At 42.8% G+C, this 22,124-nt stretch overlaps 1 protein-coding gene across 5 annotated transcripts in view; it reads left to right on the top strand.

The window, feature by feature from the left end:
- The first annotated feature begins 8,808 nt into the window (after positions 1-8,808).
- SIPA1L1 (signal induced proliferation associated 1 like 1) overlaps positions 8,809-22,124 on the top strand; it is a 190,097-nt gene continuing 176,781 nt past the window's right edge. For 3 of the 5 annotated variants that reach the window (XM_052693648.1, XM_052693651.1, XM_052693647.1), the window contains exon 1: positions 8,809-8,940. The gene's annotated coding sequence lies outside the window, so the exon portion shown is untranslated. The remainder of the gene's footprint in view (positions 8,941-22,124) is intronic. The other 2 variants (XM_052693649.1, XM_052693650.1) reach the window with 2 other exon arrangements.

Raw genomic sequence — 22,124 nt, 5'->3', positions numbered from 1 at the left:
TTTGACTGAAGGAAATATATATCTACAAATAAAGTAGCCTCATTAATTTCTGAATCAGTTTTGTAGGGCACTAAGTAAGTTTTTAAACTTTTCTTGAATACAAATTGTAGATAATCTTTTCTTTAGTTTAAGTAACTTTTGACTCTTGTTTTCCATTAAAAAGAAAAAAACCAGATCTCTGCTTTCAGTGAAATGAAATGTGCATTTTGGCAGTAGGACTTTGGCTGGCATTTTGAGATATAGTTCATTAGTCCTTTGGCAATTGTAGAAGATTGTTTTCTTAAAATACTGTCTCCAGGCAATTTTTTTTCTCAGCTCCCTCTTCCAGGTAATTACCAAAGGTCCCATTTCAGAAGCCTTTGTGTACTTTTTCTGAGTTTCTAACATTGCTGGGATTTGATAGTCCTAAAATGATGTCAGTGCCTCAAATTCCCAGAGCCCCAGCCTGGTGTTCATGCTCAGCAAGATCTGTAGCCATATACATCTAAGGTTTACATGAGTACACTCAGGCTTCCATCTGTAAATAATTTCTGTATGATTTTATAAGCTAATTTAAAAGACATTCAGCATACAGTGAGCACTTGTACCAACAAACCAGGCTGCTGTACTTTAAACACACACTGTACAATAGAAATTATTTTATTGATTCTGCTTGTGAAACTTCTGTGAGACTTGAATAAGGATGAATAGGCAAGACAGAGAGTACATGACATCTGAGGGTAAAAGGTTTATTAAGCAGGAAGAGGATATCCCCAGAGACTGTAGTTTTCAGGCCACGGGATACTTTCAAAGCCTCTGTGATTCAGCAGACCTGGAGGAGCGCTGTGCTTGGCCGGCCCCTCTGTTTTCCTCTGCAGCAGCAAAAATCTATACTGGTGCACTTGTGTTACTGAAAATAATACATCACACATATATGCTCACTGATTTACTTTAAATAACCCCTTGGTTTCTGCGGTTACTTTGGCTGTTGGTTAGGCTGATGTGTTATTACATCATAACGAGTTAACAGAAACCTTGCAACATTTATTTGTAACGTTACAGCATTGTTGAAGTGCTTATCATGAAGAAGTTCTGTGAAACAAGACGAAGGTACAATTCTTCCACTTTCATGTATTTCATATGAAATATAAACTGCAAAGGAGGAAAGAACTCTCTCTACAGACACCTGCAGCTATCCTTTAAGGTTTATTTCAGTTTCCTATATGTTCTTAAATTGAAATACAATTGCAGTTCTAGGTTGAAGTTCGACTGAAGTTCTAACCTGCTCCTTTTTCAGTGGAGGTTTCTTTGGTAAAAACATTTGGAAGGTGACTTCAAAGCAGCTGAAGCCTGAGGAGGATTCCTATAGCCTTGTCACAGCGAGGCATTCTCAATTGTGAAAAGATTTAGCAATCTCTTCCAGGAAAACATCTAAATCCTGCAGTAAGATTTTCAGACCTTGTGGAGACAGCGAGGCTGACCTGGACCCTGATCATGTGAGAGTGGTGGCTGGAGGCAAAGTCACTCTTTTTGTAGAAACCCTATGGCACAGATATCAAGGGAGAGGAGATCCTGATTTTTTTCCCCATATCATCGTGCTGATAGAGTTGACATGAGATGGGAAACCCTTTTCCCAGCAGATAAGGTGGCATTCGAGCCTGAGTTGTACAGAACAATCTGGTGATTCACGCTAATGTAGGATGAGCCATGTGTAGCTCCTCTAATAACTAAAGCAGTTATGCAAACACAGAAGTATAGCTGCTTAGCAAAACTGGCCTTATTGACTTCATGCACTTCATGTTGACTTTTACAAGGCACATAGTAAAAATAGGTGAGGAAACTCTCTCAAAAAAAAAGAACAAAAAAAACCCATGGAAAACAATCTCACGTTTTAGCCACAATCCAGAATCCTTGTGTCAGTTTTTGGATTTCAAGAATCACAATGTATTTTTCCCTCTTCCTCCTGCTATATGAAAAACTCAGACAAGTGACAGAATGACTAACACCCTTTGCTATGGAAAGAATGAAATTGAGCATTCAGAGTTGCCAAATGCAAAATAAGCAAACTGATATACCAATTTCCCTCTCTCTATCTATTATGGTGATCTCAGTTTGAGTTTCAGCATCAGTAGAGAAATCCTCAGAGATTTCTAAACAGATTACATCTCTAAACAGATAACATCTCTTTAAATGTCATATTAGAAGAAGCAACTTACTGTGCTGAAAAGTTAAAGCCACTGATACCACAATATTACCCTCCCTTGGAAACAGTACCATCTCCTCTTAAGTAATCAGTTCTTCCACAACAGCTTTAGCCACGGAAGCCTGTGACTGCAATTTGTGATTCTAAGTGAGTTCTCGGAATATATCCCAGAACTTGGTGATTGGCAGCTCTGTAAAAAGTGAGAGCTAGCCCAACTATCCATCAAACAAATGAATGGCAAGTCATTTGGAATTTCTCCCAATGTTATTCAGTTTTCTGTAGAATTTAATTCTGTTGTGTGTAGGAGAGATTTCCCAAAGGTTAATAACTATGTCATTTTATATTTTGTTCAGAAAACTGTGAGCTAGAAAACCATATTTCAGACTAATTGCATATAAAATAGTTTAGAAAATAGTCAACTTGAATGATGAAAATCCAAAAATGAAATGTGTCTGTTTCTGTTTTATATTTTCTTCAGAATTAATCATTCAAGTTGGAGAATTCTGCTTAAAATTACTAGACATTGCTAAAGGTACTGCTTATTTGTTTTCCTCTCTTTTTAAATAAGTCACCTATTAAAGTCAAAGATAACACTACAAGATACTTCCATTCTTTAATATTCAGAGCTTGGAATCTTTTGCTAAAGGTGAATGCTTACTGCAAATAGAGAGGTCACTTTCATTTTAAGATGCTGTCAGCAGAAAAGGAGCTGTTCTTTTCTGCCATAGTGGACAGAAGTTGTCCAGGATAAAGGACACTTGGGTTACATTTCTCTCGGGACCAGATGAATCTCCAGTGATGCCTCCCACTTCCCAGGCACCTGCCTTCAGCATGCTGTTCTGTGCTGTTGTTGGTGGGAGTGTACTCCATCAGTTTGGCTGAAATTCTGCCATTTCCAAGAAAGAAAGAGATGATTTTTTTTTTTTAGTGTGTGTGTGTGCATGCCAGTGAAAGAACATAATATCAGTTCTGAGATACTATTTGGACTGTTTCTGTGTACCTTCCAGAATGTGTTCTTCATAATAAAGAGAAGCAACTCTTGTAGGAAGAATCAAAGCACACTTCCTCATTTCAGCTGACGTATCTTAAATGGTACAGTCATTTTCATAATAAAATGTCACATCCTTCTCTAGCTGTAAGCTGCTCTGGATGTGGATGTCTGTGAAGAAGAATGCCAAGATTTGAACACAGTGTACAAGCCTCAGTAGTGAAGAAGAATCCCACAGAAGCACTGAGAGGTTGATCGTCTCAAGGTAAAAGAGCAGCTGAGCCAGAAATGAGACCTCTTCCACCACTACCATTCCCCGTTCCAGCTTCTGTGTCTTTTTTTGAGTCTAACCTTACATGAAACTTCTTAACTAATGTGCTTGTGCTCCTCCTGCTAAAGCTCAACACTGTTATCCAGAGAATAAATGGCATCATCAGTAAAAAAGGCAATCCTGCCTGCCTGCCTTTCTGGCTGCCTGTTTCTGTGTCTTGTCCTCTCTTGTACAAAGGTATTCATGAGGCCACAGTGAAAACAGATCAGGAAACTCATCTGACTGAAAGCTACTGGTATTTTTCCTGCTGTGTTAGTTTCCAGCTGGATCAGTCCTCTGAGTCACTGCTGTAGAGTCATATGGACAGCTGTGAAGGACAAGGGCTGGGGCAGGAAGAGTTAGCAGCTAGCAGGGAGAAGAAGCAGGGTGTGGAGTGGACAGATCTGCTTCTTCCATTAGCAGTGGCTGTGTTTGATGTGTCCTACACTGTCTCTTAAGAAGCAGCCTTCCTCCAGGGCCTGGGGTTTGATCTGCAAAGGCATTCACAGTTACAAGTGAATTCCTGGAGAGCTGTGCTTCCTTGAAAAAACGTGCTAGCTATTTAATCTGGAAAATGGGGATAATAATATCACCTTACAGGAAAGGGGTAGCAATGCTTTTGTTACTGTTAGTGAAACATTCAGTTCTGACAAACGCTCTACATCAACTTTGTTGGCAATGCATCCTCCCATCTTGTTAGTGGACAAGAGCATGCAAGAAAGGAAGGTGTGGAGCTGCATTCCGACTCACCAGGCTTCAGAAGAGCTGTGGAGAAAGTTGTGTAATCCTACAATTACAATTTATATTATAAAGTGTATGTGTCCAAGGAATCTGAAATAATGGCATAAGCAGATGGCATTTGGCTTTTATTGAGTGTTTCTGAGTGTCTGACTTTTCACCATCAATCTGTTAATGTATGGGAGGGGAGTTCTGTGTTAAATACAGTTTACAAAAGTCCTTTGGATTTCTTCTGAATTGTGTTTGCTGCTTCTGTTACTTTTAAATATTTGAATAGCATAATCTGATGACTGATTCTGCATCACATCAACAGGAAATCTGAAACAAAAGAACACTCTCTTCACTGAAGCTCCCTTTGCATTACCATTTTTTTTCAGGCAAAGATTTCTCTAATTTTCTCTATTTTCTTTCTCTTTTTTTTTCCCATTTTCTCCTAAGCCCATATTATTACGACTATTCTAAACATAACGCTGAACTAGTAGGCTTTGGTCTAACTGGGTACGTCATTTTTCCAGGTAATGAATTAAATACAAAACAATCTTCTATGTACACTGAATTCTATTTATTAATATTAGTCAAGGTAATTAACTGCATCTTTCCTACTGAAAAGCCTTCTTGATTCATATAATTGATATCTGTGTGCAGTGGTGCCTCTGTAAATGTAGTCTTGTTCTATGTGTATGTATTTTGCAATTTCTTTTCTGAAGATTATATACGTACCTGCCTATGAACTAAGTGGTTCCCATTAGTACTGTTTCTGGGCCTCTCTTTCCTATTCCATGGCTTGGCAGTCACCTGAAATGTCAGAGAATGATGCAGATCCTTGCAAATTATGAGAAAGAGCCTACTGACCACAGAGCAAGACAGACAGGCTTGGCAGGAGGAAAATGAAATTACATGTGTGCCTCCGTGATCCCACAGACAGCTGGTAGGTCACAATTCTGGCCTGTCAGACTTGACACTGATCATTTAATTTTGTACTTCCTACTTACTTTGCACTGGCCTCTATACTCACTCTTACCTTCTTCCATGCTGCTGCTTTGTTGGAAATGCTTATGCATCTTTTCCTTCTTTTCAAATCCTTTCTGCAATAAATTCTTCAATATTTGTACTAAATAAAATGCACCACATTCAGAAACATTACTTTTATTTAAAAATGCATTTTCTCCAATTCTAACTGATGTGTGTTTCTCACCCTGAGTTTTAATGACTGCAAATATTTTATGTCCAAATAGTAATTACCCATGCTAATTAAATGGAACAGATTTACTTCAGAGTGAATTTTTGTGCACTGCAGAGAGGGTTTAAAACGTTGGTATCCCTCCGTTAGAGTTCAGAGTTGACCATACATGTTGCATGAGTTACAACTGGTGAAATCAGAGAGCATCAGTATCTACTTCTTGTCAGGAAAGTCCTGTCCATCAGTAAAAAAAAGAACACACAAATTACAGTTCACAAGACGCTGCCTTTTGTGCCAAAGATGGCTTCTTATTCCTGCTCCCCCAGTGCCTCAAAGCAAAAGTGTCCTATGCTATGACAGTGTAATGGTTTATGTCTGTAAACTGGATCAAAGAAGTCATTCATACTAAAGAGAATTCTCTAAAAGCCCTAAGCCAGTAGTGCTAGAAAATACTCCAAAAACCTTCCCCATATACACTGACTTCCTGAGATGAAGAATGAGAATATGGACTTTTTCCATATCCTGAAACTCACTGACTGATCTTGGGCTTTTGTGAACAATCTACACGTGAATTACCTCATCTGTTTTTCTGGTGCACTGTATATCCAAATGGTAATGCTTCCCTTCTTGGAAGAGAGTGTTGTATAAAATTTTCACATGTTCATTGTTCATCAGTGAATAAATAATGCATTCTGTTTCAGGGTGGTTCGGATTCTTAGTCAAATTTTCCCTGTTTCCAGGAGCTCTGGCCAGCCCTAATCAGAAACAGTCCTACTACTTACCCTTTCATAACACTAAGCCTACAGAGAGCAACAGAAATGTTAATTAATTTACTCTCACCTCACTCCTCTGAGGTAAATAACTATATCATTTTCCCTTTCTGTTTAAATGAGAACATTAAAATAGAAACGTAGTGACTTGCCCAAGGTTACACAGCACATTAGTGGCAGAAGAAGGATTAGCATTCAGAAACTCTTAGGACTTGTCTACACAGGGAAACTGAAACGACAACTGTGCATCATTCATTCAGCAGTAGCCATTGAAGGAGAGGCCTATGTGTGTGTTTTCTAGCAAATGGAAAAGAGCCCTTTTATTCTAGAATTAGTTACGCACTATTGAAGTATGGGAATTATTTTGGAATAAAACTCTTCTTATTCCATAATAAATGCCCACCCACTGAACTGTTCTAGACTTGCCATTCTGACCATGTCCTTACTCGGGCAAGGACTAAACCGTAAATTCTTCATCCCTCTCTCCCACAAAACCAACTTAGTTATTACTTAATTACAAAGGCATAAAAATGTTTATGCTTCCTTGAAAAGAAAGAAGACAAGCTCTGGCTATCCTGAGGCCCGTGAGAGCATGCAGTGCTCCTGAGCATTGCTGCTCCCATAGGTGTAGTGCTAGCACTGTGCGCAGGCAGAGCGCAGTGAGGGGAGTATCTCAGCCAGGCCCCATTTCCTGCAGCCCCACACGCCTGGCCTCAATGGGTGCTGATCTCAGGCGTGGGGCCTGGGGAGAGTCTGTGGTGCCCAGAGCCCCAGCCTGTGCTGCAGCCAAGGGTGTGGGCCTCTGTGAGGGATGAGGCTCAAATGGTGTGTGCAGGGCTGAGGAATGGTGTCAGAGCATCTCTCCCGGCCTGGCCCTGCTGAGTACCTCTCACATCTTCGGACTGGACACATCAGAAGCATGTGCAGAGAGATCACAGAAAAGGATTTGGAAATGCAGTAGCCCCATTAAACAGCTTGCTAGACATGGCTTTGCTATCTGAATTCTTCTGATAAGGGCAAAATCTGGAATCACACACGCACCATGCTTCCTGATGCTGTGGTCACATCCAGCACTCCTATCAGGTATTTCTATACCTGAAGACTGAAAGCCAGTTTGTACTTCCCTTGGGCTACCAGTAAGAAAAATGTCTCTTAATTTCTGTAAGATGCACTTAGCTTTTCAGCTGGGTGACATACAAAAAATATATTTAAATGCCTAAAGTGTTCCTGTTTGTCATTTTAGATTGCTAACCCTAAAATGTTCTGTCATTCTAGACTGCTAGCTCATTTTTTTTTGCGCCAGAGCAGCACTGGAATTATTTCCTTTTCCATCTAGAATATTTCTCCTACTTGGCAAGATGAGATAGGAAATCTTTTGGTGATCCTGTAACACCTGCTGGAGTCATGACCTCGGGATGAAGAACCCATAAGAGAGTGACTGCTCTTTGGAAATTCAGGCAGGTGATTTTAGAGTAGCTCTCGCTGGGGTATTTAAACATCAGTGCTAACCATCCGTTAGGAGCATCTTCCTTCCAGAGCTCTTAAGTCATTTAGATTGGTGCAGAAATTTTCATCGTCACTGTCCACATCTTCCTGGAAAGTGGGTGTATGGTGAAAGTGGAGCCGCAGCAGGGCAGCTGCTCACCACAGCTCCCTTGCTCCAGCAGCTATTGCCGTGTTGCATACTGCTGGAACTTCGCCAGTCCCAGTCTGAGATATTTTCTGGAGTGCCCCAATTTCAGAGGCAGCTCAGGAAAAGCTTCAGTTACATTAGTTAACTGAGATTGCTAATGTTCTCTCAAGACAAGGGCAGCAGTGACTATCAGCATTGTCCAGAGAGAGTTACCATGGCTCAATTTGTTAAGCTTTTTTGCCATTTACAAACAGTTCCTGCAGAAAAAAAAAAAGAAAAAAAAAAAAAAAAAAGGGATGATGTTGATGTATGCTCCTTTTTTTTTCACATCTAACCACGTCATTAATTTGTTCTCTATGGCTGATATCTAGAAAGAGAATTCAATTTAATTTGGCAGTAAAAGAGCTTGATGTAATGCTATCTGCATAGCACTGGGAGGTTCTGCCTTTGTGTCAGTCATCCTCCTCTCTGCACGTTTCTGGAAGGCTGGAATTTGATCTAACGACAAAACCGATTAAAATTATATGAATATATATAAATGCAGAAGGTTCCGACAGGCGCTAAGCCGAGGTGTACTGGGGATGCTCCGAGGAGCCCCTTCACCAAGCCTGCCATGTACAGGTAACTACGTGCAGCGGGAGAGGAGCCGCTAAGCACAGCCGGCAGCCCGGCGGCCGCAGCCAGTCCAGCGCGCTCGGGGTCTCCCAGTCCCTCACCCCTCAGCTCGCTCCGGGCCACGAGGCGGGTTGCATCCTCGGACAAAGCAAGGGCTTTCCCCTCCGGGGCCGACGGGCGGCACCTCCGCCCCTAAGCTCCCCGGGCTTCCAAACTCGCAGAGCCGGGGCCAGCAGATGGGCCCAAGGCAGCGGAGCGTGCCCGGGGAGCAGTGGGGGCGACGCGGGCGCGGGCCGCCCGCTAGGCCCGGCGTTTGGCCGTTGCTATGGGAACGCGCGCGGGCTGCTCGCCCCCGCCCCGCCTCTCCGGCGCGCGGGCGGCGGGGCAGGCCCTCTCGCGAGAGCTGCGGCGGGCGGAGCGGAGCGGAGAGGAGCGGGTGGCGGGGTGAGCTCATCCCGGGCGCGGAGCGCAGCGGAGCAGCGCGGAGGGTGAGCCGTCGGCCGCCACCGCGGCAACTTTCTTGGGTGAGTTGCGGGTGAGAGCGAACGGCGGGCTCGGGGGCTCGGCACCGATCCCCTCCCCTGGAGCCAGTCGCGGAGCGAGGGGGCGCGCGGGGGGAGCGCGCCCGGCCCCGGGGTCGGCTCGCCGCTCCGCTCCCGCGGAGGGCGCGCAGCCCGGCGGGAACGAGGAGCGGCCGAGCTCCGCGGAGAGCTGCCCCCGGCGCGAGGTCCGCACGCGGGACTCGGTCAGTAACTTGTCCGCTCTGCGCCGCGAGTTGTACTTCTTTTTTTTTTTTTCTTTTTCTCCCCTCGGCTCTTTTTGCCTGTAGCCGGCCGGGCACGTAGCGGCGTTGGTTCTGCCCGGTGCCGGCAGCACGGCGCTGGGAGGCGCGGTGGTGCGGGGCGCGTGGGAGCAGCCCGGGCCGCGCCGCGGGCAGAGGTGCGGGAGGCGGGAGCAGGGCTGCCCCCCTTGGCAGTGTGTCTCCGCTCTTCCCCCGTGCTGTCCTTCGTGCGGTCTCGTCCCGACTTTCCCGTGCTGCATTTAAAAATAACTGCGTTATGTGCACCGGGTAACTGCGATGCAGCCTCGGCTCGCTTGATGAGGAACGCACCCCGCTCGTGTCTGCGAAGCAGCGACGCGAAATGGGAATTGCTCAACTTGAGCGAAGATCTCCTTGTGTAACCTTGGCTATACCGCCCGCACGTTTCGGCTGCGGGAGGCACGGCTTTGCCCGGGGAGGAATACTGAGATGGTTCTGGGGATAACGCTGCCGACAGATTGGCTTTTTAAACCTCGCCGGCATGTAAAATGCCTCGGCGGTGCCGTACTGCCGAGCCCGGTGCCGCACGCCGAGCGGGGGCACCTGCACGCTGCAGCCCCTGCCTGCTGCACGGCCACGGCTGCGGGGCCGCGCTTGGCGTCTTCTCCAGACAGCAAACCTTCGTGCTGGGATTCTGATCTTCTTAACTGCGTTAATTAATTCTCACTAACTGTAGGAATTAAGCAATTAGCTTCCCTAAATCTAAGGCATAAATCAGTTTTATGGAAGGAAAAATCTTTTTTTTTCCTTTTTTTTTTTTTTTAAAACGCTCCCTGTCTGTAGTGTTGGTTGTTGCCACTGGAAGCACTAACTGGGTAATATGCACCTGTACGTGCTCCGATGGGGAGTTTGGCTGCTATTTGCTGGGCTGGGCTGGTCTCTGTTTGCCTTTGGCTGGAGCAGGAGCAGAAGGTGAAAGGAGCGAGGTGGGAGCTTTTGTGACAGCTGCAATCACCAGGAGAGATCTGTGAACTGTGCTTTGCTGTTAGAGCCGTCCTGCCTCAGGCCGTTGCGTGTCACACCGGCTATTAATCCAAAAAGGCTGTGGGAACTAACCAGTCATTCTTTTACTTGTGAAAACACGTGTGTTCAGTTCAGGTGAAGTTGAAGTTTCATGATTGCATGCTTTGTGTAAATATGATGGCTCCTTATGATTGATTTTTGTTTATAAGTAACTAGAAACAAGATTTTTTTTTTTCCTATCCAGTTTTAATAGGGCTTATTTATGGTCAGTTGATTAAAAGCTACGCACTTGGTTACTCAGCAGTGTATTAAGAAGGTGTTACTGATGCTAATAAAATGTTGGTACTTGGGATAGGCGCCTTGTGCTCTCAGTTGTGGTTCATTGAGCCATGAGGTCAGGAACAAGGTGGGACGTCATCTGCAGCTGTGTGTGGGTCTGCAAAGTGCTGGCTGGAGGGCCGCAGGTGTAGGGATGGGCAGCAGCACAGAGCTGGGAGGCTGGGGCTGCAGCTGGGAATGTGTAATCCACCGCCTATTTTTTTCTGTGATCAAGTGTATTATTGTCATTTCACTCCTGCATTCTAGCTTTGAGGAATTCTCATTTTTCTCAGGAAATTTTCTTTAAGATTTGGGATTGACTTCTGGATAGCTGTTGTTTTAATAGCCATGTCCAAGTGTGGCTTCTTCTGTTTTGTTTGTTTGTTTTTCTCTCATCAGGTTTTCAAGGAGAGGTTTCATCACACAGTATTCTGTTGCTGCCTCAGGAGCTTTTAGTTTTCTTGTAGCTCTTCTTGTCATCTTAGTTTTGTTAATGTATGTATGCCTTAGATTTTCTATTTGAACTTCTGTTTTGTCCTGTGTCCTTTTGTTGAGAAGTTTCCCCCGTATCTGTATTTTAATCCCTTGCTTTGGAGGCTGCTGCTGGGCCGAAATCCCCACTGCCTTCTGTGCTGAGCAGGCGGAGCTGCTGCCCTCATCTGAATTTCAGCCACAAGTTTCTCTTCCTAATGCTGATGCTTTCAGAGTTCTAAACTTATTCTCATTGATCCTGTGGGTCAGCCTGTTGGGAAATTGTTAGTATCTGTTGTTTCCTTGGCTTTCGTACCTTCATTCATTCCTCAGCAGCTCCTTTAATTAGGTCGATAAGGCATGATTTCATTGTCTATTAGTAACTTCTTGCATCTTTGCTTTGCTCAGTTCCTTGTTCCTTGTTCATCTCATATATTTTTGCTTTCTTCTCTCTTGTAGGATTTTGTTCTTGTTGTGATGTGGGCTGAAGTTCCGCCCGCCTGATGTAAGGTTGCTTTCTGCCTTGCTCCTTGGTGGTGGGGTGGAATCACATTTACATCATCTCTAAGAAATCTTAATGCTTGCTTTTTTTTTTTTTTGCTTTTTTTTTTTTTGAGATTCTGAAACCCTTTGGTTGAACTTCTTGTTAATAAGTTACAGCACAGCAGAAATGTGGCGCTGGTGAGTGCAGTCACTGATTGATCAGTGTGTACAAATATATTGTACAAATATATTGTATAATGTGCTAGGTCAGGCCTTTAACTTGTGTGGTATATAAAATTAATCATGTGTTAATTATCTTGTGAGTGAGGGTGAAATATATTATATTGTTCTGTGTTTTCTTTCCAGGGAGATGGGACTTCAGTGTATCCCTCTAAACAGTAACTTCCAAGCAGCCTGAGCTTTATGTTTTACTAAGTTTAGTGTTGGATTGAGGACCGTCGTGTTGGGTGGTGCTCACAGTGGGATGTCGTGGCTCTGTGAGAGTTGAGACACTTTCTCTGTAATGGAAAGCAATTGGTGCTGAGATGGGAGCCTTACCAGCAGCGGAGGCAGTTAGCAGAGGGCACGGTTGCAAAGCTGCAAAGGATCGCCACTGGGGAGATGAATGACAATAATTTTGTGGTTTTGACAGGCTCTGATTTCTTGATCAGCTGGCAGTGTAGGATGAACACGATCTGTAACATTTTCAGTGTTGCTTTAGTAGTAATTGTGCACTGAACTCCAGGAAGCCCTCTAGGAGTTGCGGAAAGGTAATCTATTTCACTGTTTTTTGAACATGAATCCACAGCTGAAATTGCTTTAGATGTCCATCTTCTAAGATGCAAAGTTATGTCATTGTCTCAGTCTATTTTAAATCCTGTGGCACTGGTTTGCTGGGTGGATTGCTTGATTTGGGTTCAACCACATGCCTTTTATGTTTAATGCAAAGCGAGAGACCAAGCATTTACATGTCTTTGTTTTCTTTATGGAAGCATGTTTTAGAAAGCACGTCAGTTGAATGTGGCAACATAACACTTTCCATTGTCCTGATAGCTGGTGAATTGTGCCCTCACAGGGTATTCTTCAGTGCTGTCTGTGAGCTCCCGGTGTGGAAGTGGGTCCTGTCTTGCAATCCCATGTTTGATTAATAGGATCAGCCTCAGTCAGTGTTATGGAAAAGTACAGTGTTCAAGGAAGAGCTGCTACAGAGAATGATGGTTAATGCTTCATCCTGAGAGACACCTGGAGGTTCTTGTTGATCTTAATAATTCTCTCAGACTCTATAGGAAGGCAGGAATGTTTCCTTCACAAGGATGTTTTTAACAATTAGCAAAGTGTTCCTGAAGACCAAGTTTAGTTCAGAAGTTGTCAAAATTTAAACAAGCTGCTGGCATACAGGATCCAGTTGTTCATAAAGTCAGATTGTTCATGATTCCTCATGTTAGCCTCCACTGTTCAAAAGCCTCCTGGTGGTGTTTATTCCAGTGTTGTTGTTTACCTCATGGAGTAGCACCTTTTTACCTCAACATACAGGTATTTCTAGCTGGATGCTACTGCTGCTGGGAAACAGGTGTGCTGATGTTGAACTTGTACTGTTCTCATAGTGAAATCCTTTCATGTTAATCTGTAACTGATGGTGTTACAATGGATTAAAAACCTCAACTTGTCAGAATCAGCAGAGCACAGTCTTTTTCCAGTCTGCTGTACAGCACAGGTCAGAAGTTGAGCATAATTAAGAGAGAAGCTGCCTGCTGCCTGCTTGATAGATACTGGCCAGTGTGACTCGTCCAGTTCTGCTGCTTGCTCACCTCTCTCCAGTGTCACCCTGCAGCCGGGGCTGGCCCCACGCTGCTGGGGCAGTGGGGTCCCCGAGTTGGGACTCCCCAGTGGTGGGATGATCGCAGCACTACTGGCATCCATCATCCTTTGACTTTTGAGTTTGAATGGCAAGCTTATTGTATGCTGAAGGGAAATGGGATTAACGTAGAACTTTTAGAATTAGCGTCAGATGGTATTTGTGAAATGACTGCTGTGGTTGCAGAACTTTCTGCACAGCAGTTGTCTGTGCCAGCAGCTCTGATGTTTGCCTGAGGTGTTCTTGGTGATGGCAATGCAAGCAGCTCTCTGTGAGGAGTTAAATGTTTTTAAACATCTGCTGTTGTTGGTTTACCTAAACGTTGCATGGTCTCAGGAGCATTTTTTTTACTGCTGGGACAATCTGAAATAATGGAAATAATGTGAAGTATTCAGGGCAGGCCCACAATGAGTGGGGTTTTAGAAGACCTCATAGTTTTATTTTACAAACTTTTTTCTCCAAATTTTGGCTCAGAGTGCTTTTTTTTTTTTTCCTCCCACTAATTTCTGAAGTGGCAAATTGATCGCTCAATCTTACTGAAGAAGCAAACGATTTGGTGTGGTAGAAGAAGCAGTGGTGCTAAGACCCCAGCTTACCATTAGTACTTCAATAATTATAGCTAAGGCCCCACTTAGCCAGTCTGTCAAACCAGACATCTCCGTCACGGGTGGGATTTGTTGGTTTGGACCCTTATGGTTCTTAAAGACTGGACCACATTTGGTGAACTTTGAGGGGGAGAGTAGATTTTCTGGTTAAGCATCGTTTCGAAGAAATCTAATTTGTGCATACTGAAACAACCCTTATATGTTCTGGGTGGACAGAGCCATGGGTGCCCTGGTGCAGCATGGGGCAGCCAGCATGGGCCAAGATTGGCTGGCTGCATCCTGCTGGGCTCTCACAGGCTGCTGGGTGTTGCTGGCTGCAGCCTCCAGCAGCAGTGAGCTGTGCTCTTGTACACACAGGTTAAACTGTCCTTTAAAAATCAAGAACATCCTTGTAACCTTTTTTTTTCTTTTTTTTTTTCTTTTTTTTTTTTCTTTTAACTAATGTGGAGCAGTTTTATGTCAGCACAGCAGGCCCAACTTGTCAGGAAGCAGAGCTGCCATTGGTGTGAGTTTATCTCACTTTCCTGGTGCTGGCTATCAGGTTGCAAACTTGCACCTGGAAACTCGATTTCTTTTATCTGTGAGCACTTAAGAAAGGCAGCTTATTTATTTATTTTCCTGGCAGGAGGTAGTGTAAGAGGAAACTTACACGTCTTCAACACTTGTTTTTTGGCAGGACCATAGCAAAACTTTGCTCTAGATGAAGACATTTTGTGGCAAAAATGAGCCTTTTTTTTGGTCACTGTATTCAAATGTCACGTGGCTTTTTCTGTGCTTTGAGGAGTGATGGTGGGGCAAAAGAAAAACTGCAGACTTAAATATGTTGCAAGCTCAAACCTGCTGGCTTTTTGCTGTTATGCATGTCATAAATAGTTCAGAGATAAGAACTGCAGAAGATCTTTTTGTAGACAGCGCTTTTCTTTTCACTTCCAGAATTACTAATCTTATTATTTAGTATTATCAGAACTAAAATGTTCAGCACTATGCTAGGACTCTATTGTTGTATGCATCACATAGAAGACAATGCCAGACCTCACCACCTCTGCCTTGGAGGCCTTCCCTGCTTCTGGGTGCAGTTGAGATTTCTGTCAATCTGTTGCTTGTTTGCCAATTGAAAAGGCTGAAGTTGGATTTCATGCTTTCAGTCCTTGCTGAAGAAATGCACAACCATGCAGAATAATGTTATGCTTTAACATTCACATGTCTTTTAGATAATCTTATCTTTATGAATTGTGATGCTGGCAATGATCTTTTACTTTGCAAATGTGTTTAATGGCTTGTTGCATGAATCATCGTAAAATAGTTCAGTCAACTCTGTGGTATTGGTTGTACAACCAAAATGAAGAGTGAGACCTGATGCTTTCCCTCAGCTTTAGTTGAAGCAAACCTTTAAAAGTGAGACTAGAAAGGCCATAGTCATGTAGAAACTACTTAGTCAGTCTGTACTTTCCTCGAATGTGTTTTTCTTTGCTCTTTCCCTTCCTTTGCAGTGGTTGAAGAAGGCCATGCTGACAGGAAGCCCGTTGTCTCAACCTTCCACCTCCCCTGCTGATTTGTGCAGCACCTTGCATGGCAGTCATTGACTTGTACTTCACTTAACTCAGGAAATTCCCATGGTGTCTCTGGTTTTGTATCATGTATGCTTTGCCATACAGAAAGACTGTAAGGATGATCCTTGTTATGATGCCTCTGGTAAATACAGACGAAGGGAGAATCTGAGCGTAATCTCAAAATATGCCCTTCATGCTGAATTGAAGAAGCCTTTGTGGGATTTTGAGTTCTGTGGGTTTTTAGGGCATGTCTGTACAGTGAAATGAATGGCCCTTGATCTTCTGGCGAACTTCCCCAGAGACACTTTCACTCTCCAGTTACAACTGTACAAGAAGCTCCATGGAATAATTTCGGAGGTTTATGTTAATTCTTGCCTTGCTGTACAGTTATTGCTCTGTCTAGGTGCAGCTGGAAGATCTGCAGAGCTCCCTCTGTTATAATGTATTAAACCTGTCAGGACTTTTGTCTTAAACCTGTTGTCGTAGTTAACCTTTACGTTTAGCAAAAAAAAAAAAAAAAAATCAAGGTTAATTAATATTCTAAATAAAGTCAGAAATCTGAAAAGTTGTTATTCTGACTCCAGACAACAGTATTAGAATAGGGTAAGAATGTGTAAGTGTGCACTCCGTGTTCCAGATCTAATCACTTGTATATGTACTGTTGATGCAGTAAAGACTTTCAAATTTGTTGGTAATTTAAAGTACATCTCCAGTAAGACCAAGGTATGATAATAACCAGTAATTAAATGCTGCGAAGGGTGCTCATCACTGTTATTTTAACAGAAGTTAGTCATTATCTGCTGATTGCTGGCATCATTAAATCTCAGTTTCTAAGCATGTAAGTCAGAGCTTAAGTATCTGAGGAGCTGAACTGAGGTTTTCTGTTCCCACGTAGTTGAAGTACTTGGGTTTTAAGTGTAATGACTTGCCTCAAACTGCCTACCAAGGGCAAGCATGTAAATGTGCTCTTTAGCTAGAAAATATAGTACATTTCTTCTGAAAACGCAGTGGTGATGGGTTAAAGTCAATCTTACTGAGAATGACTTAACAGTTGTGCAGGACTGGCCCCAAGGAAAGAATCATATGCAAAGTAGATTTGTAAAAGTATTGAGTGCCCAGATAGATAGATAGATAGATAGATATCTAAAGTGCAGAGGGAGGGAAACTTTGCTGTTCTTCATTTTGCTTGAAAACTTGTGCTTTATTTGTTAATTAACAAACAAAACCAATTTAGCTATATATATAGCATTTGCCAAACATAATTGTAGGATCACTATGGACGCTATGGATTGGAAGGGACCTTAAGGATGGTGTATTTCTGACCCCCCTGCTGCAGGCAGGGTTGCCACCCACAAGGCTGCCCAGGACCTTGTCCAACCTTCTTGGCAGAACAATGAGCTTCCTTTAGGGCTGGCATCAAAGCATCCAGAATAAGCACGATGGATAACATACTTTTTGGTAGATACCAGTACTGAAAAATAAAATTTTGTAATTGAGTTTAAATATTGCATCTGCAATTGTGTGAACAATAAAATGTACCATTTTCTTTTTTCCCCGTTCTCCTCTTTTGCCTGAGTATTGTAATTGAAACAGGAGGGGCTCTAAGATTTTATGTCTCTAACTTAAAATGAGAAAAGAATTGAAGATCTATTCAGTATTGCTCAGTCTAGGTGAAGCTAACTGCCTGAAATTTCACTGTTTTCTTAAACATGAGTGGTGCTTTCCTTCTGACTGACTAGCTTCCTTGACAGCATCTTTGGAAAGCACGGCTGGAAGCTGCCTGGCGGTGCTGCAGCCTGGTGAAGTTTCCTGTGGGAACCATTAGTAAACGAGTAAGCATATTGATCTAAACACAGCTTAAGAGTTTTGATTAATTCTTACTTGAAACATAGCTATGAATTAAATCCTTGCTGCTCATGTCTCATAAGTACATTAGGGTAGCATAGGCAGTGTACCTGATTATGTGGTCTTCCACATGCATTTTCTTTACATGGAGAAAGAATCAAACTTGTGGAATGGTGCTCTGGTATTTCAGTAGCATTTTACAGGTGGCAGTAAAAGCTTTTGGCTGTGCTGTGGTACGTGGGTGTTATGTGCTTGCATCTAATGTCATTCAATATCAGCTTTTAATAATACTTTTGAAAATGAAGTAATGCAGTATAATGTAAAGTACCCTTAAGTAGCGGTTGGTATCTTCCTTACAGTGTTCTCTTGCTGGTGATAAAGGAAGTACAAAAACCGTTCAGTGGCAGAAGTCCAAAGCTATTTTGCCAAGTAGAAAAATCGGCTTTCTGAAGGTGGTGGGTTTGTTTCTATTCAAATCTTGTGTTAGTGCTGAGTGACTGTTCCATGTGCGCTGCAAGGATTTTTGATTTTCAAGTGGTAAGTAACAGCAGTATCTATGTATGTATCTATGGCAAACATACCATAAGCATTCTTGGTTATCCTCCTAATGCTTAGCTGGGATGCCAAAAGCTGTTGAGGTGTCTGGAAGTGTCAGGTTCTTGTTTGGGAACTGGTACTGTGGGTCAGCAAGTTGTTGTGTTCTGATGTCTCTGTGCTAAAGCTAGGAAGCAAAGGTGTGGGATATTACTGAAGTGCCACTGCTGTTCCCTTTATAACCACGGTAATTAGCATTGAATATATGTAAGATGAGTGTGTGCTGTATTAATGAAGCTTCTTGTTTAGTTGTGCTCTCTCACTATTGTCTTAATGAAGAGCTGTACTGAAAAGCTGCTCAACTCTTCCCTTGGAATAAAGCTAGAAGGGCTTACGGGGTGGCCCATGAATCTAACTGTCCCTGGAGGCTGCACCCACCTCTTCTGTGTGTGACAGCAGGCATGTGGCCACAGCTGTGCAAGGGAGAGGCTGTTGTAACAGCAGTACACGGTGTAAGCACGCTCTCTCCTTGGGCATTTTTGCTATATTGTGAACTAAAAAGTTGTCCCAGTCTCAAGATCGTGCATGGAGAAGGCAAAGGCAGGCTGGTGCTTCCAGTTGAGTCAATATGGTCTGATTCTTTCTGTGTCTTCCTTCCTGGGAATGAAAGAGTGTGAGGAAGGGTATGTAAATCATTTCTAGCACTGGCAGAACTGGTGATTATGTCTGGGGTGGACCTTGATTTTCCTTTTCTTGTTCTGCCAGCAACTGATGCGGTACAGTGCGGTCGCATGATAATTATGCTGCTCTGCATTGAGTGCACTCAACTTCAATTGTTTGTGGGAACTAATGAGATTGTGTTTTGATGTGACATTACTGTAGGATCAGTACTTCACATTCATTCATTAGTTTACCTCAGTGACTTTGTGAAATAAAGAAATGCCCTTGAGCAAGTCATTTTAACATTGTGCATGAGAAAGCTGTACTAGTGTTCAGAACAGCAATTGTCTTGAGCTTTACATTCCATCTCCCCATGGAGGAATTTATTCACAACTAGAGCTATGCTGCAGGTTTGTGAGCCATATCTGAGCAGTCTGGTGGCTGTGTCTACACCCACCTGCAGAGCCCCATCCTGAGCCCCAAGGTCACTCAGCAAATTCCCCCTATTCCGTGCATAGCAGTACCCAAGGCACCATGAGCAAAGCCATGCTGGGGAACATGCTGACTGTGTATTGGTGTGGAAGGTTATGGAGTAGTGCTCAAACCCATGCCCTGTCCTTTTATTTACTATTACAGTTTTAGCTCAGTGTGTCTGCACAGCATGATGCAGTAGTGTGCTGAGTTTGTAGCTTGTGCCTGGCCAACATTTACATGCAAGCACTGTGTGTGAGCTCACCTTCCTGCGCAGTAGTGCTTGCTATGTGCTGATGTGGCTGTGGGTGGTGGTACTATGAGCTCAAATGTCAGCATAAGAGCTGGTATGCTGCAGGATAAAGTAATACTTGGGCAAATTGGGTTCTCATTCTCTGCTAGGTATCCCTGTCTCAGCAAGCTCTTAGAATCTTGATCTGTATCAGTAGAATAAGAGATCATCTGTAAAATTGCAAGGAAAATAAAACAGATCACATAACAAATGAATAAAACAATAGTGCAGAAACTGTCAAATCTAATGGTGCTAGGAATTATATATGAAGCATTCCTTTGAATTGGGGTTAATACTCAGTGTGGAGCCTGAGGCTGTGTTTAAGGAGGACTGTCTTCAGAACGTGTCCATGAAGAACTTCCTGGCCATGTCCATGGGTGCCACTTGTCCTAGGGACTTCTGCTGCTGTGCCTGGCAGTCAGAGTACCTTGTACTTTAACTTACTACTCCTGTGCTTTTCCATTCCAGTAGGTGCATGGATAATGTACATCAGCTCTGATCATGCTAAAATATATCTGCACTAAGTGGCAGTGCTGCTGAGGCTGCAATGGCTGTATCCTATGTATCTGTAAATAGATTTGAGGCAAGGTTGCCCACAAAGTTTCTGATTTCCTATGGAAACCACCTTGTCTGATTGCACTGTGTGTACCTTCCTGTTTGCTGCTCTCTAACTCCTTTTCCTTCTCCCCAGATTCCTCTGCTTTTACTAATGTGATGGCTGTTGTTCTGGCCCCTTCCTGCAGACATCACTGAGATTTCAGATACACCTAGATCATGGCAGGCCTTGTAAGACCAGGCTGCTGAGGGGGAAAGGAGTCTCAGTTCTGGTAAGAGCTGCATGGTGGTGGTTGGAGGAGCTGTGGAATTTATGCAATTGCAGAAATGTTAAATGTCAGCTTTGGTTAAGTGTGAGAGAGATCTGAAGGTGCCACCAGGCGGGTGGTAGGGGCACTGTCAGAAGAGAACATCTTGACATTTAGAAGAGGTTTGATCTTCTTTCATCGTGCTTTTAAATGTTGGACAGTGAGGCTGCAGGTAAAGCAGCGTTCGTAATGATTTATTCTTAAACTTTGGATCACTTGCAGATTAGGTTTGTGAAGTGAGATCAGTCCCTTTTTAGTGAAGCAAAATGAAGTGTTTTATGCCCATCTGAGAGGGAAATGTCTCAAATAAGCTTTGTGTTGGTTGACATCAGTGCCTAGTGGTAGAGGCCTCACATGAAGCAGTAGTGGGGCCAGGCTCCTCCTCCCCATCTCCCAGTTCTCAACTTCTTCCTTTCTGTCTCAGCAGCTGCTCTGTGATGTGCAGTTTGGGCTCAGTAGGCCCTGTCTCCCTCTTCATCACTTCTCAGAACACAGCTCTTTGATCCCCGTTCCCTTAAAACACTGAGGAAATACAGGTCGCATCACCTGTGGTGACTATTTGTATGACCTGATACTAGACCATGAGGAATCATGACTCCTTTAGGTGAATAACTTGGTTTTTGTCTGCTGTAGTAGCACAGTTTTGCAGCTCAAGTGACAATGGTCTATCATAAAGTTTGAGTCTTTGTCAACTGCTCTGCATTGATCAGTACTACAGGGCCTGCCCTTTCCTCTGGGTGGGAGAGGGGAGAAATAGAGCAGAGAAAGTTAGTTAGTAGGAACAGCATACCCAAACTTATGGGAAGGTTACAAAATTAGAACACTGGTTAGATACTGTGATCAGGGCTTTAGGATTTACAGTATTGGGTCAGAAGTACAGTGGTCACATGATGGAAAATATTGATCTCATAAATTATTGTTTCCTTTAATTAAAGGAAAAAAGAAGACATGTCAGGTACCAGCTTGTGTATTTTATGTTAGACATTATCTATTCAGATCACTACTATTTTGTACTGGATTAGATATTAGGCCACTGATAACACTGATTCCTGCCACTGATAACAATTTGGTATCATGTTCTGGTGCACCTGATAGAATTTAATTGCATGCCTAAGTCTCATTTGATTTAAACTTGCCTTGGTGTGTGATGTGGTAGTGCAGATATTTGCTGTTAGGGATCATGAAACTGTCGTTTCAGTATCTTCTGTGACTTCTGGATGAGTTTACAGATGTTTTAAAAAGCTTACTTCACTTTTTTTTTTTTTTTTTTTAACTTCTAAGTAATCTAAAAATACAATTTATTTTTGTTCAACATTTGGGATTATCAAGGAAAAGATGTGTGCATTGTGCAACCACTATTGTCTGAACTTGTGGAAGGATGCTTCTAGATGTAATGAATGTGAGTCTTTGTCACATTTATCTTCATTTTGTTCATCATTTATTCTTAGTGTTATGCCAAACCCTATTTCTAGTTTTGGAAAAAGAAAAAATAATTCAGCCCTAGTGAAGCAGATTTTTTCTTGCATTCTCTTTAAGCTTCTTGATAGATTTGTGTGTTGTCTTCTTTTTTAAAATCTGGAGAATGTTCAGAAATAATGGGTCCATTAAAGGGAAGGATTTTAATGGGATCACAAATGTTCTGTTGGCTCTTTCTTATTAAAAATGGTTTAGAAATTGAATCTTTTTCTGAAGCCATTTACATATTCTTCAAAGTTCTCAGTAATTGACCTGATTCTACCACAAGCTGCTGTTTGTCTTTCAGGATGTGAATTGGTTTTACCATCTTTTAAGTCTTCTGACCTTTCTTTAAATCGTTTGGAAAAGGGAGAAATGTAATCTTCTAGGGTTGTGACTAAGTGGAAACTTTGTGATGGTTTTCTGTTCTACTCAAAAATGTCACTCACCATCTGAGGATGGTTTGTGACAGAAGGGGTTCATAAGCATGTTGTGGGTCGAAAGTGCTGTGAGAGACATGTTA

Source organism: Tympanuchus pallidicinctus, unplaced genomic scaffold (genome assembly GCF_026119805.1).
Source record: "Tympanuchus pallidicinctus isolate F22 unplaced genomic scaffold, pur_lepc_1.0 scaffold3, whole genome shotgun sequence".
Lineage (NCBI taxonomy): Eukaryota > Metazoa > Chordata > Aves > Galliformes > Phasianidae > Tympanuchus > Tympanuchus pallidicinctus.
The sequence above is the reverse complement of the archived record's forward strand: the minus strand, read 5'-3'. Positions and strand labels throughout refer to the sequence as shown.